Consider the following 12,773-nt stretch of genomic DNA (forward strand, 5'->3'; position numbering starts at 1 on the left):
CATCTACACCGATGCAGAGGATAATGGATGAAAAGATAAATTGCATGAGGGAAACCATGCTTTACAAGATTTTGTCGGATCCACACAGTCTGGCTCACTGAATCCACTAATCAAAACATTATTGTAAAGCAGTTTCTTGTATTAAAAACTTCTATACTCTTGTTAGTTACAAGATGTTATTAGACTTGCAAACATGTTGTTAGAAATTTTATCCTTCGATAGTTACTAGATCTTTATTAAAAACAAAGTTATATTATTTTTTTGTCGGAAAAGTTTAATCATTCTTGTTATGAAGTAGTTTAAAGATAATCAAACATGTGGATGTTTATTTTGCTCGAACACATGGTTAGAAAAAAAAATATTATGTAATATAAAGTTACACAGGATACTAGAATGTGTAACCTGAAATTACAGAAGCTGCAAACAAGTTAAGTAACGTGAAGTTACACACCGAATTTGGATGTGTACTCTGAATTTACACAATGATATAATAAAAAGAAAGTTTTATTATTATGTTGTTCAGAAAAGAATAATCATTCTTGTATTAATCATAAAGTGTTGGTGTTTATTCTGGTTGAACACATGTTGTTTATAGATTTTATAATTCGAAGTTAAACATGGTTATATGCTAAATAATAGGTTATGTAACATAAAGTTACACATGAAATTAATATATGTAAGTCGAAGTTACAAGTTCTGCATAAAAATGTATCTCGAAGTTACACATTTTTTATTTTACATTTTAGTTTTGTATGTTGGGTAATGTGAAAGTTAACTTTGTATATGAAATAAAAATAAAAATATGTAGTCAATAAGTACTTGGCCATATATTTAAAAAATGTGTATCTACAAGTTACATATGAATTTATAATGTGTATTTTTGTAGTTACCTAAAATCTGTGAGAGGCTAGAAGTGGGATTCTAGGGTTTATGAAAGTGAGTTACGGGAGGTTGAGCACGAACAATCTTCGCCTAAACCACGTACAATGGTCGTTCAAAGGCTGCTTCAGTCACGGGGAAGAGGCTTAGGGATGGTCTTAAGGATGGAAGCAGATGAAGAGAGAGAAATCAGAGAATTCTAGGGTTTGAAGAAGAATTGCTCTGAAAGTTTATGAGAAAGTTGTTGTTAGCATGGATAAATAGATGACCTATTTATAGTCGAGTTCTCTAATCTCAGGTCGGTAAGATAGGGATTTCTTGCCGTGCCGTGCAGAGCACTTCTCCCGTCTCTTCAGGAATAGATAGAAATAAACTAGGTTAAGTTTAACTCATTAGTCCACCGCCTTTACTCTCTTCTGCGATGAGAAATAGGCCAGGTATTCCTCACACGTGTCGCAGACCGCCAAACCAAAACCCTATTTGTTATCCCCCCATTTGTGCTAAGCTGAGCCAACCTTTCTGATGATGTGTCGAGAGAGAGAAATATTCTCTTCAGCCGAGTTGGCCAAGATAGAGAGATATTCTATGATTTGTGAGAATGACTAGGATGAGTCACATTGAAAAGGCATGGAATGCCTCAGAAATCGTGTGTAGAGTGTGAGAGAAGCTGAGGTTTATCTCCCTCTCTTCATGTCCAGTCACATATGTCACGTGGAAATCGTATTATTGCTTGTGGGTCCCATTTTTGAGCATGTGGAGCTCAAGAGAAGTTATCCAATTTTTTGGATAGACGTGTAAATGCCCAATTTACTAGCCGTGAGTATGTTTGAGACGCCGAGAAAGAGGCCTAAGGCCTATATGAAGCTTGTTCCCAAGTCTTGTACTTTCATAAGACTCTTTCAAAGAGATGGCTCATCTCGGATGAAGCCACCTGAGATTTGGTAGACGCAGTTGGGGCTGTCTGAGATTTGGCCGACACGTATGAAGCTATCTGAGATTTGGCTGATGCGTATGGAGCTGTCTGAGAGTTGGATGACGTGATATAGTATGTTCGAGACTTGGCCAACGCGATGAAATCTCTCTGAAGTCAGTTGCGACATGTTTGGGAGAGAAAAGAAGGCTTGCACGCCTGTTAATGTCTCTGCGAGACTTCGGCTCGCTTGTCTTTGACAAGTGTATCTTGCAGAGATGTATTAGGAGTCAATTGTGTCTGTATTTATGGGGCCGACATAACCAGTGTATCTCAGAAGGATGTTCTAGGAGTCCGTCAAAAGTTCCCAAAGGCAGAATAACCAGGATATCTCGCGAGGATGTCATAAGAATTATTCTGAAGCCTCGGTAAGTCGAGTCAGAGCCTAGAGTAGACATGACTAGTGTATCTCGCGATGATGTACTAGGAATCAGTCATTGATCTCAAATAGGGTGAGTCGTGCTTACAGGAGACATATATGTCTCCGCGCTGGGTCATAAGTCCTTCGGGGACGTTTTACGCATCTACAGAGCCTACATGACCAACAGTTTCTCGCGGGGATGTATACTAGGAATCATGGCATCAAAATCAGCTGCATATCGCGAAGACATGCTGGAATTATGGCTCTTCTGCTTCATAAGTCTGCTGGGGACGTTTTTCGCTCTACAGAACCTACGCGAACAACAGTATCTTGTCGAGGATGTGCGCTAGGAATCACGGCATCACGACCAACAGTGTCTTGCGGGGACGTATACTAGAAATCATGGTTATGGGTTCTTGGAGATCAATGGCATAATCTCTCATGTGAGAGTTAAGTTTTTCTATGGTCTTGGAATGATGCTTTTGACCCTTATCCAAATTTCACCATCTACATTAAGTCTCCTACTCAGAGAATATATAGATGGTGACGGATCATTCAGATACAAAATTACAATCTACTCGGTCTTTTAGACTTGCAGAGTTCCCGAATTGATGTTTAGTCTTTGATTGTTATGACTCTGATCTTATAATCGATTCTGGACTTGGGAACTTCCTGGGATTTTGTGTTGGGAGACGTTAATGATATGATAATGGAGTCTTGATTAGACAAAATGTCTGTCTTGAGAGAATGAAATTATTAATTAGGGTTTGATTGGCCTAAACCCTAATTTTCTCTCTTTGTGCATCCTTGAGCTTTCGACTTTGTACATGCGAGTATATGGAGAAGAGAGAGTTTTAAGATGATTCTTGGATGGATATGATGTTGGTTAAGATCCATGAGAGAAGAGATATACTCCTCTCTGAACGGTAGAGTCCTTACCCCAAACGGATTCTGAGTTCGGGCTTGTATTTCACTAAAACCCTAGTTCCTCTTTTGTTTGTTTAGGATTCCTTCAGATACTCTGGAGAGACTTGAAAAGTATTGGTAGGAATGCATAAGTTTTGAGGGGTTAGTACCTTGTGTGATGAGAGCTCTTTCAATCCTTTATACCAATTAGACACCCTTTTCCGAGAGAAAATATCTATTTTTGAACCCAAGGGTATTTTCGTCAAACCCCAGTATGAGCCTGATTTTTTTTTTTTTGACATGAGAGCGACCATGAGATTCCCTAGGCATGGTCACGTCTTGAGAGAGATAGAGAGGCACGTGTCTGGTCCTGCTTTTGGAAATTATGAATTCAAACTTTCATGTTTGAGCAAACTTCCCTTTATTTTCTCTGAAATTTTGCTTTTCTGCTTCAATCTCGTTCTTCTTTGAAAACTTATAGAACTTAATACTCATGTCTATGATGCCGTGGAGATGATTAGAAGAGCACTTGGTCGGTCGCTGGTGTGCTAGGTTCTCCTTCTTTTGATAAATACTCAAAATTGTGAAATAAGGGTATTTTGGTCAAAATCCCTTATGAGCTCGTTTTTATTGAGGAGTCATGAGATAAAAATGGTTGAGAAAGTTGTATAGTACCGTCCAAATGAATAAGAAGAGACTCGACTCCCTCTCTTTTAGGAGAAATCCCTTTTTTCGTCAGACTCTTGAAATTAGGGAAATTTTCGTCAAAACCATAGTTCTCTTTGACTTTGGCCCCTACGAAAAAATCCGAGAGAATAAGTGACGTTCCACTAGCCTAGGATAGCACTCATACACATGGGAGATGCTTGGCCACGTTCAGAGAGATTTTGGAAGAAGGGAAAGGCTAGATTTCCTTATTTGAGCCAAATTCCTTTAATTTCCTCTTTTAGCTCTATTTCCTTTTTCTTTGAGAGCTTCCCTTCTGAAATAAAACTAAAAGGAGAAGTATTTTTGACACGTTCTAAGTTTAGAAACCAGTCCAACCTACCCCATAATTCTATTTACACTGGAATTCCTTGTTTGAGATGAATTTCTGCTTGAAGTATAACTGGTATTGCATGAAACCTTTTTAGTATACTTAATATTTGAATTTAATAATCATGGAATGAATGTGCTGAACATCTTCCTATTTCTTAGATTATAGATTTGCTCGTCTTTGAAAATGATATTAATCTTCAAATTGATGATGTAGAATCTAATAATTAACGGTCTTGAGTTTGCTGATGTAGATACCCATCGTTCATTCTTCATTGAGGCATCCTCGGTAAGTATTGGACTTTGTATCTCTTTAATCATCTCTAATGCATACTTCTTCGACCATCAAATGAATAGAAGTAGTCGTATTTATCAAGGATTCTCTTCGTTTAAGAGTTTGTCATAAAACTTCAGATTTGAGACACTAGGGATAATGGGTGTAAAATCTTCATACAAAATCTGATTTGAGTCCCCGGTCATAACTTTGAAAGAAAATAGAATATGCTTTCTAAGGAAAAAATAATGACTTGATTCCGAGTTTTTTTGTCCAATCAAATCTTTGTATACTTTTGACTTCAGAAATCCCGTATAAAAATTTCAGGAGTTTTCAGATTGCACTTACTTTGGTGTTGGGGCCACATCTCCTAGCTCGTTTGTTCGTTTGAGGCTCCCTTTTGATATGTTGTTGGGAATACATTGGGGGTACATATTTTCTTCAGGAAGTACCCCGAAATTCCTTATGGATTATCATAAATTTTCAAGTATGTTTTTGAAAGGAGTCTTTGTTGCGTTTGAACTATTGATGTATTGAGACTCTTAGGAACGACCTCCTTGAGTTTTATGACCTATTTAACCGTACTTAGCTTGTCATAGGTCTTGAATTTGATCCCTTTGAGCCAAAACGCGTATGTGGCGTGATTATACGTTTTTACACTTAGTTACGAAAAATCATGTTTTTTCTTGATTTTTCATGAAAAGTGTGGACCCAAACAAATATGCGAGTATCCCATGAGATGTGAAATGGATTCCTTGATATGGATAGGATTCTTGGCATGAGGTTAGGCTTGAAGGGATTAGGAGAGGACAAGGCTTGAAAGGATTGGATGAGACACAACTTTAAGGGATTGGACTAGAGCAAACCCTAGTCGTGTGTTGTTACTCCCTTGATTTTATCTCATGTAATTTGAACTTTGTAGCCTTATCTGATCTTATATTTATTTATGGATTATTCTTCATAGTGAGAATGAGTTCGACCTTGGTAGAATGGGGATGGGGCGAGCTTCAACAATTTCAGAGGGCTTTCAGAAAGAGATTCGGGGTGTAGAGACAACTGACCGACATGAGGGTGATTTCACGGGACCCATGTCTCGACTTCGGATGAGACACTTGCCGACGGATTTAATGATGACAATCTTGTATACCTGGGAAACTTGATGACAACCCGTGAGAATCTTTGCTTCAGTGCCTTCGCTCCCAGTTGTTGACCAGATTGGACTATAGTCTACATGCTCTCTCAGTTCAGTACTATTTAGATCAAACGCGTGTAAATCTATCCTTTCAAGATAACTAACTGATATTGAGGAACCTGCTTAGCTCTAGTTATCGAGGTAGGTTAGACCTCCCCCCGGGCCTGTATTAAGGGTCTTCCGCGCCCTTCGGCTAATAAGTTGTCCACCCAGTACGCTTACACCAAGGGGGTAGAGTGGACGAATAAAAAGGCAACAATCATGACCGGGATATCTCCCATGAACCAGTGTCGGAACTGAATCAAGAGGTTTGCCTGGTTTTATCAAAAACATGCAAGACCGGTGAGACCTAGGAAGGCAACCCGATTGGGAGTCAACCAAGCCGATCTAAGGGAATGAAGAAAGGCTTGTGAGGTGGTTGCGAGAGTGACTCAATTCTGTCAGGGTCCGTCAGGATGAGTTGAGTTCAGATCCTCATTTTTTAGAGAGTTTCTTAATATGGAACGGAGCGTGGTAGACGAAGAGCTGGAACATGCTAAGCAGGTGGCTCGAGATGCAGAGGCCAAAGTGAAGTATCCGAACATGAAGCAAGAGATTTTATGTAAGGGCCTATGTTCTTCAGGGTTGATATTTTCCTTCTCTGGACCTTTTCTGTATGCATCCGTAAAGGAAAGGGACCCTCAAGAGTTATTAATTTGTACATAGGAATAGCTGGATCTGTTGCGTATGCGAGTAGATGAAATCCGCGTGTAAAATTCGTAATGGAACGTCCCTCCTCGCGCGATCTTCACTCTGGAGGCTCTAGAAACTTTTTTTTTTTGCTCAATCAATTCCAATTTTATTACTCATTATAGAAAAATACAAAGACTCAAAAGTTTACAACTAAACAGGAGCCCAATAGATTAATAACTGAAAAGGCAAAAACTAAAAAAAAACCAACAAAAATTGGAGCCCAACAAGCTAACAGAACTCGACAAAATCTATAATAAATTTGCTCTGGTGACTCTAGAGCATGTAAGAAGCTTGGTTTTGTAGTGTATTTCAGTCCAACTCCCCTCTCCAAGCCTACTCCTTTCTTTGCCATGGAATCAACAAAGAAATTCACTTCCCTCAAGCTATGTACAAATTGAATATTTCTTATTAATTCCTTTATTCTACTCCATCTTACCTGCACAGATCAAAGAAGTCTTCCAGAGTTGTATGCACTCACTGCAGCTTTAGAATCAGAATTGATGCACATGTCAAGTTTATTATTCTGTAATGCCCATTCAGCTGCACCTGTAATAGCCATTATTTCAGCAATGTAATTTGTTGCAATCCCCAGGCCTATTGCTTCAGCATATATGCACTCTCCCTGATCATCTTTGCACACAAAACCATAACCTGCTGCACCTGGATTGCCTCTGGAAGCACCATCACAACAAATGAGTGTTTGATTTCTTGCATGTAAGAAAAATCTCACTGCTACAATCTTCTGTAACTTGATTGGTTGATTTTTCAGGTCAAATTTTTTGAAAACCATGTATTCATAACTACAGTCCCACATACAACTCTTTATTCTTACTGCACAGTCTGTAGTAAACTGCTTTATTCTCCTCTTGAACTTTCGAAGATCCACTTTTTCCTCATCAAAGAAAATTATGTTCCTTAAGAACCAGAGTTCCATCATTGTTATGGAAGCAACAACTACCCATTTATCCTTTACAGCTCCACTTTTATGTTTAGCAAACTTCATCACATCTTCATATGATTTTAGATTGCAGAACAAGAAAATTCCTCCAAGCCATTCCCATATTAACTAATGAAGTTACAAAACCTTAATATGTGCTCCAGATTATCAGTATCAACACCACATAAATAGCATTTTGAAGCTAAACTAAAACCTTTGTGTTTCTTTTTTTCACCAGTTGCACAAACACCCCTCACTATCTTTCATACATTTCTTGCTGTTGTGGGATGAAGAATTGGATTCCAAACATATTTTTCCCATGTCACTTTTTGACAATGCTCTCTAATCAATTCAACAACAGATGACACTGTGAACTCACCTGACATAGTACCAATCCAAATTCTAGTGTCACTCTTCTTTGATATAATATGTAATTCCTCTATTTGAAATTTTTGTAACATTCTTGGAGGTATTAACCATTCACCATTAACAATCAAATCTGCTACTTTCATGCTTCTATTATGCAACATGTATTCATCTTCCTCATAAAGTTTAATCAGAGGTTGTTCCTTAATCCAAGCATCATTCCAAATTGAAATTTGCTCTCCTGAACCTGTAATCCATCTTGTATGCAGCTTTACTTATTCCATAACCCATTTTAAGCCAGGCCATACTGAAGAATTTTTATACCCTGTAATCCATTCACCATTAGCATTAGTAAATTTTGCTCTCATAAATCTTGCCCATTCAGCTTCATAATTTTGTATCTTCCAAACTAATTTCATTAGCAAAGCTTTATTAATCACTTTCATTCTTCTTATGCCCAAACCACCTTCCTCAATTGGAGTACATGTTTCCTTCCACTTTAAAGTAACAGTTTTTCTTTCATATGGATCCCCTGTCCATAGAAAATTTCTTATGAGTCTTTCACAAATCTGCACCACACTTGCAGGCCACTTATAGACTGACATGTTATAAATGGGAATGCTGCATAAAACTGACTTTATAAGTGTTATTCTGTCTTTAAAAAATAGCATTTTCCCCACCCATCCAGTCAATCTACTTTGCATCATTTCCACTACACCCCAAAGTGTAGTTGATTTTATAGATCCTGGTTTTAAAATTACACCCAAATACTTGTCTGGAAACTGAGAAAGATTCATTTGAAGTTCATTTGCAATTTGGTGCTTTCTGGTTTCAGTCACACCACCCATAAAAAGCTTGCTCTTCATTTTATTGATTACTTGCCCAGAGGATGATTGATAATCACTTAAAAGCTTCATCACCTTTTGTATATTTCTTTTATGCCCATTGAAAAACAAAAAAACATCTTATGCAAAAAGGATATGAGTGGGATGTACTCCTCTGTAATTTACCATTGATATAATCTTGTTTTCCTCCACTATTTTACTCAAGCTTCTACTCAAGACATCTTCAACTATCACAAAAAGGATTGGTGATAATGGATCACCTTGTCTCAATCCTCTACTCACTTCAAAAAAGCCAACTGGACCTCCATTTACTAATACTGATATTCTAGCTGAAGTAAACAATTGATGTAACCAATTTATGTACTTCTGAGAAAAACCAAACTTTCTCATGACTTCAAATAGGAATTCCCAGCTTAGTGAATCATAAGTTTGTGTAATATCCAATTTTAATCCTACATTTCCACCTCTCCTCTTTGTGTCTAACTCATTTATTAGTTCAGATGCCAAAACAACTTGTTCTTCAATACATCTATTCTTTATAAAAGCTCCTTGTTGTTATGATACTAACTTCTCCATGAGCCCATACATTTTAGAAGTCATTATCTTTGTGAAAATATTAAAACTGAAATTACTCAGTCCTACAGGCCTAAATTGATTTGGTCTTCTAGCACACTTTACTTTAGGTAATAGAAACAGAAAATTAGAATTTAGACCTTTTGGAATAATACCTTTCCTCCAACAATATTGGACTGCATTTATTACCCCATCTCTAATGATCTCACATGCAAATTTGTAGAAGAAACCTGGAAATCCATCTGGACTAGGAGCACTGTCTGCATTCAAATAAAAAACTGCTTCTTTGATCTCCTGAGGTGAAGGGATTCTCTCTACCATCATGTTGTCTTCTGAATTTATCACTTTTGGGATTGCATCAAAAATTCCTTCCATAAAGTGAACTTCTTTGAATTTGAATTTCTCTTTAAAATGATTCTCCAAGGAGTTAGCAATCATAGCCTGATCATTAATTATAGTACTTGAATCATCTTCAAGTTCAGTTATAGCATTTGTAGCTTGTCTTATCTTTATTGAAGTATGAAAAAACCTGGTATTTGCCGCCCCATCCTTTAACCAATTTACCCTTGCCTTCTATTGTAAAACTGAGTGATGTTGTTGTGTTAATATCTCTTGTTTCCCTCTTTCCACCACCAAATTGTTTAAAAGTGAAATATTACTTGGATCCTTGTCTGAAATTAAAGCCGCATCCAATACTTCTTTTTCAGCATCTGCCAATTTGATTCTAACATCACCAAAAATGCTCCAATTCCATTCTTTTATTCTTATCTTCATGATTTTCATTTTTTGCATAAACACAAAAATAGGATTACCCTGTATATCTTCATTCCAAACCTCTTTGATCACTCTTTTGAAGTCATCATGTTCCAGCCAAACTTTTAGGACTCTAAATGGTATATTTTTTGGTTTGGGAATCATCACACAAGATCCCAGTAGTGGACTGTGATCAGAAATGCTTCTTACTTCCACCTTATAGCTCCAAGTAGGACATTTCTCAATCTATTTGACATTGCACAGAGCTCTATCCAAAGTACAAACAATTCTTTTAACACCTGCTCTGTTATTGCACCATGTATATTGTAAACCTGAACTTGGAGCTTGTACTAGATTACAGAAATTCAACACTTCATGGAAATCTTGCATTGCTACTTTTAAAGGAGTTCTTCCACCTATTTTTTCTTCTACACCTAACACTGTATTAAAATCTCCAATTAACATCCATGGTAGAGCCATATTACTTATATTCATCAATTCATTCCATAATTCCTTTCTATCCACAGAAAGAGATGCTGCATGAATACCAAAAACTAAGACCCCTCCCACATTTACAGTAATCACTTGTCTTGTTATTGATACCGCTGAAGGTTCAGTTATAGAAGCACTCCAAAATAACCATATATTTCCTTTATCACCATTAACTGAGTTATGTATGAACTTGTGATTCATACCTGATAACTTTAAACTTTTGCAATCCTTAGAATTCAATTTTATTTTTGGTTCCACCTGATAGACACATTTTTGTGTCTAATTTGTCTCGATTCTATATATTGTTAGGGCTCATTTTTGTACTTATTATGGTGTTGTATGTGTGTGTAAGTATTTTTGGCCAATAAACATTTTTAGAAAAATCGGCTCGAAAAGTTGTCTAAGGCACCCGGAGGAAGTGATATTGGCACCCACGTTTTGGATAAGGGGCACCCCCAAGGCACCCCCAAGAGAGCTTTTATCTGCACCCCTACTCTGGATAGGAGGCCAGCCTTCTTCATCATTTGAAATTCAGAAAATGGCGGGAAACAATGGTAGCAACAAAGTAAATTTGGGTTTGAATTTCTCGACAGATTTGGAGAGATTCAACTGCGTATTTCTTATGGGCTGGACCTGTTACAGCCTGACAGGGATGGTATGTGTGATTGGATCGACTGAGTTGGGTTGGATAAGCCGGAAGAAGAATTCATATGTGTGGAGTTTCACGGGACTATTGAGATTTCTTTTATCGGTTTTTGGGTGATATTTTGTCGGAGTTTGACGTGGCTTTGGATTGATATGGTCCTGCCATCACCAAACAGGATTGGTATGTTTCTCAGATTCAAAGAAAGATGAGCAAATCAATCAAAACATGGAGAAAATTATTATCGGAATTTTCTTGGTTCTATACATGGGATTTACGGGAAGATAAGGGAAGAATGGTTGCAGTTTAATTCGATAATATCATTGACGATTTCTGGGATGTTGGATTTGATACAGAGGAGGAGTATACAAGATTTGGAAGAGAAATATTCCCGTAACTTGCTGCAAAAGAGAAGAAAGGATAAACCGGAGATTTCACTGAGATATATCAGACCCGTAGGCTATAAAAGGGTTGCTTGGAGTCAGAAATAGGGTTACTACACTTTTGGGGAAGTTTAGGAGAGAACAGAAAGCTGAAATCACGAGTTGGAATTTTATTTTTGCTGCTGCAATACTAAGAACACGAAGAACATTGACGCACAAGCATCTGTCGCAGAGAACTATCGCTATTCAACAACAGAACCCATTTATCGTTTATCAACTGTGATTGCATTAGGTCTTTAGCTACTATTTCTCCTTTGTAACAGAGATTCTGTAACACACTCACACTGTTGCAAATCGGTTGTGTTATAACTTTTCATCCTTTTAATCATCTTTTGAGCCATAAAACACATATTTTGAGATCATGATTAATATGAGGAGCTAAACCCCATTGCTGAGGCGATAGAGGAAGCTATTTTTCAAACAAAAAGTGGTAAACTCTTATTTATTTAATTAGTGCAATTATTATTATGATTATTTGCCTTGAACTATTATTGAATATGATTTTTATTTGAATGATTGTGATATATTTTGATGGAGTGTGCTTAGTTTAAGACTTTTGATGCTTCATACTTGGTATTTACAATTATTACTTTTGAAAATCTACTTGTTGCAATATTTTAGAATCAAATTAAACGAGAAAATTGCATAAATATAAATATTGGTTTAATCACTTTAAACTTGGAAAATAGTGGAATCTTAGCCTCAATGTTCTTTTAATATTGATATCATCTTTGATTGAGTTTGCTACAACTTTTAGTGTGTTTTCTATTTTAGTTTTAGAATTTAAGTCTAAATATCATCCTTCGAAAGTCTGAGAATCAAACCACTTTTTATCACTATCTATAAATCACATCAATTTTTGGCGCCGCCGACGCGGACTTGCTTTTAGGGTTTCAGATTTATTTTTCTTTTATTTTTTAGGTTTTTATTATTTGTTCGATTTTACGTTTTTTGGGTATTTATCTTTTGTCTACAGGTTTTGGATCATAAAGAAAATTGAGCCAAGGAGTTTGGTGATTTCGTAAAGACTTGGAGCGAAAGATTAAAGCGAAAAGAACGGAAAAGAAGACAGTTTTTTTAGTTATTTTATTTTTTAGGGTTTTGTTTATTTTTCCTTTTTAGAAAAAAAATTGTATTAGGGTTAGTTATTATTTTTGTAATTTTTCTTTTCTTTTTGGACACTTTGGACTTTTGGACATTATTTTTATTTTTATACCCTAGGAAGGGTAGTATTAAATATAACTGTTTGCAGAGAAGGAGGACAATTACAATATTGTCTCTGCACCTTGGGTTCGTACACTGACATTGGAGTCGGTGGCCCGAGTCGACTACAAACGATTCATCCCCCGTCTGGAATGATAGGTAAGATTAT

Source organism: Papaver somniferum, chromosome 8 (genome assembly GCF_003573695.1).
Source record: "Papaver somniferum cultivar HN1 chromosome 8, ASM357369v1, whole genome shotgun sequence".
NCBI classification, from domain to species: domain Eukaryota; kingdom Viridiplantae; phylum Streptophyta; class Magnoliopsida; order Ranunculales; family Papaveraceae; genus Papaver; species Papaver somniferum.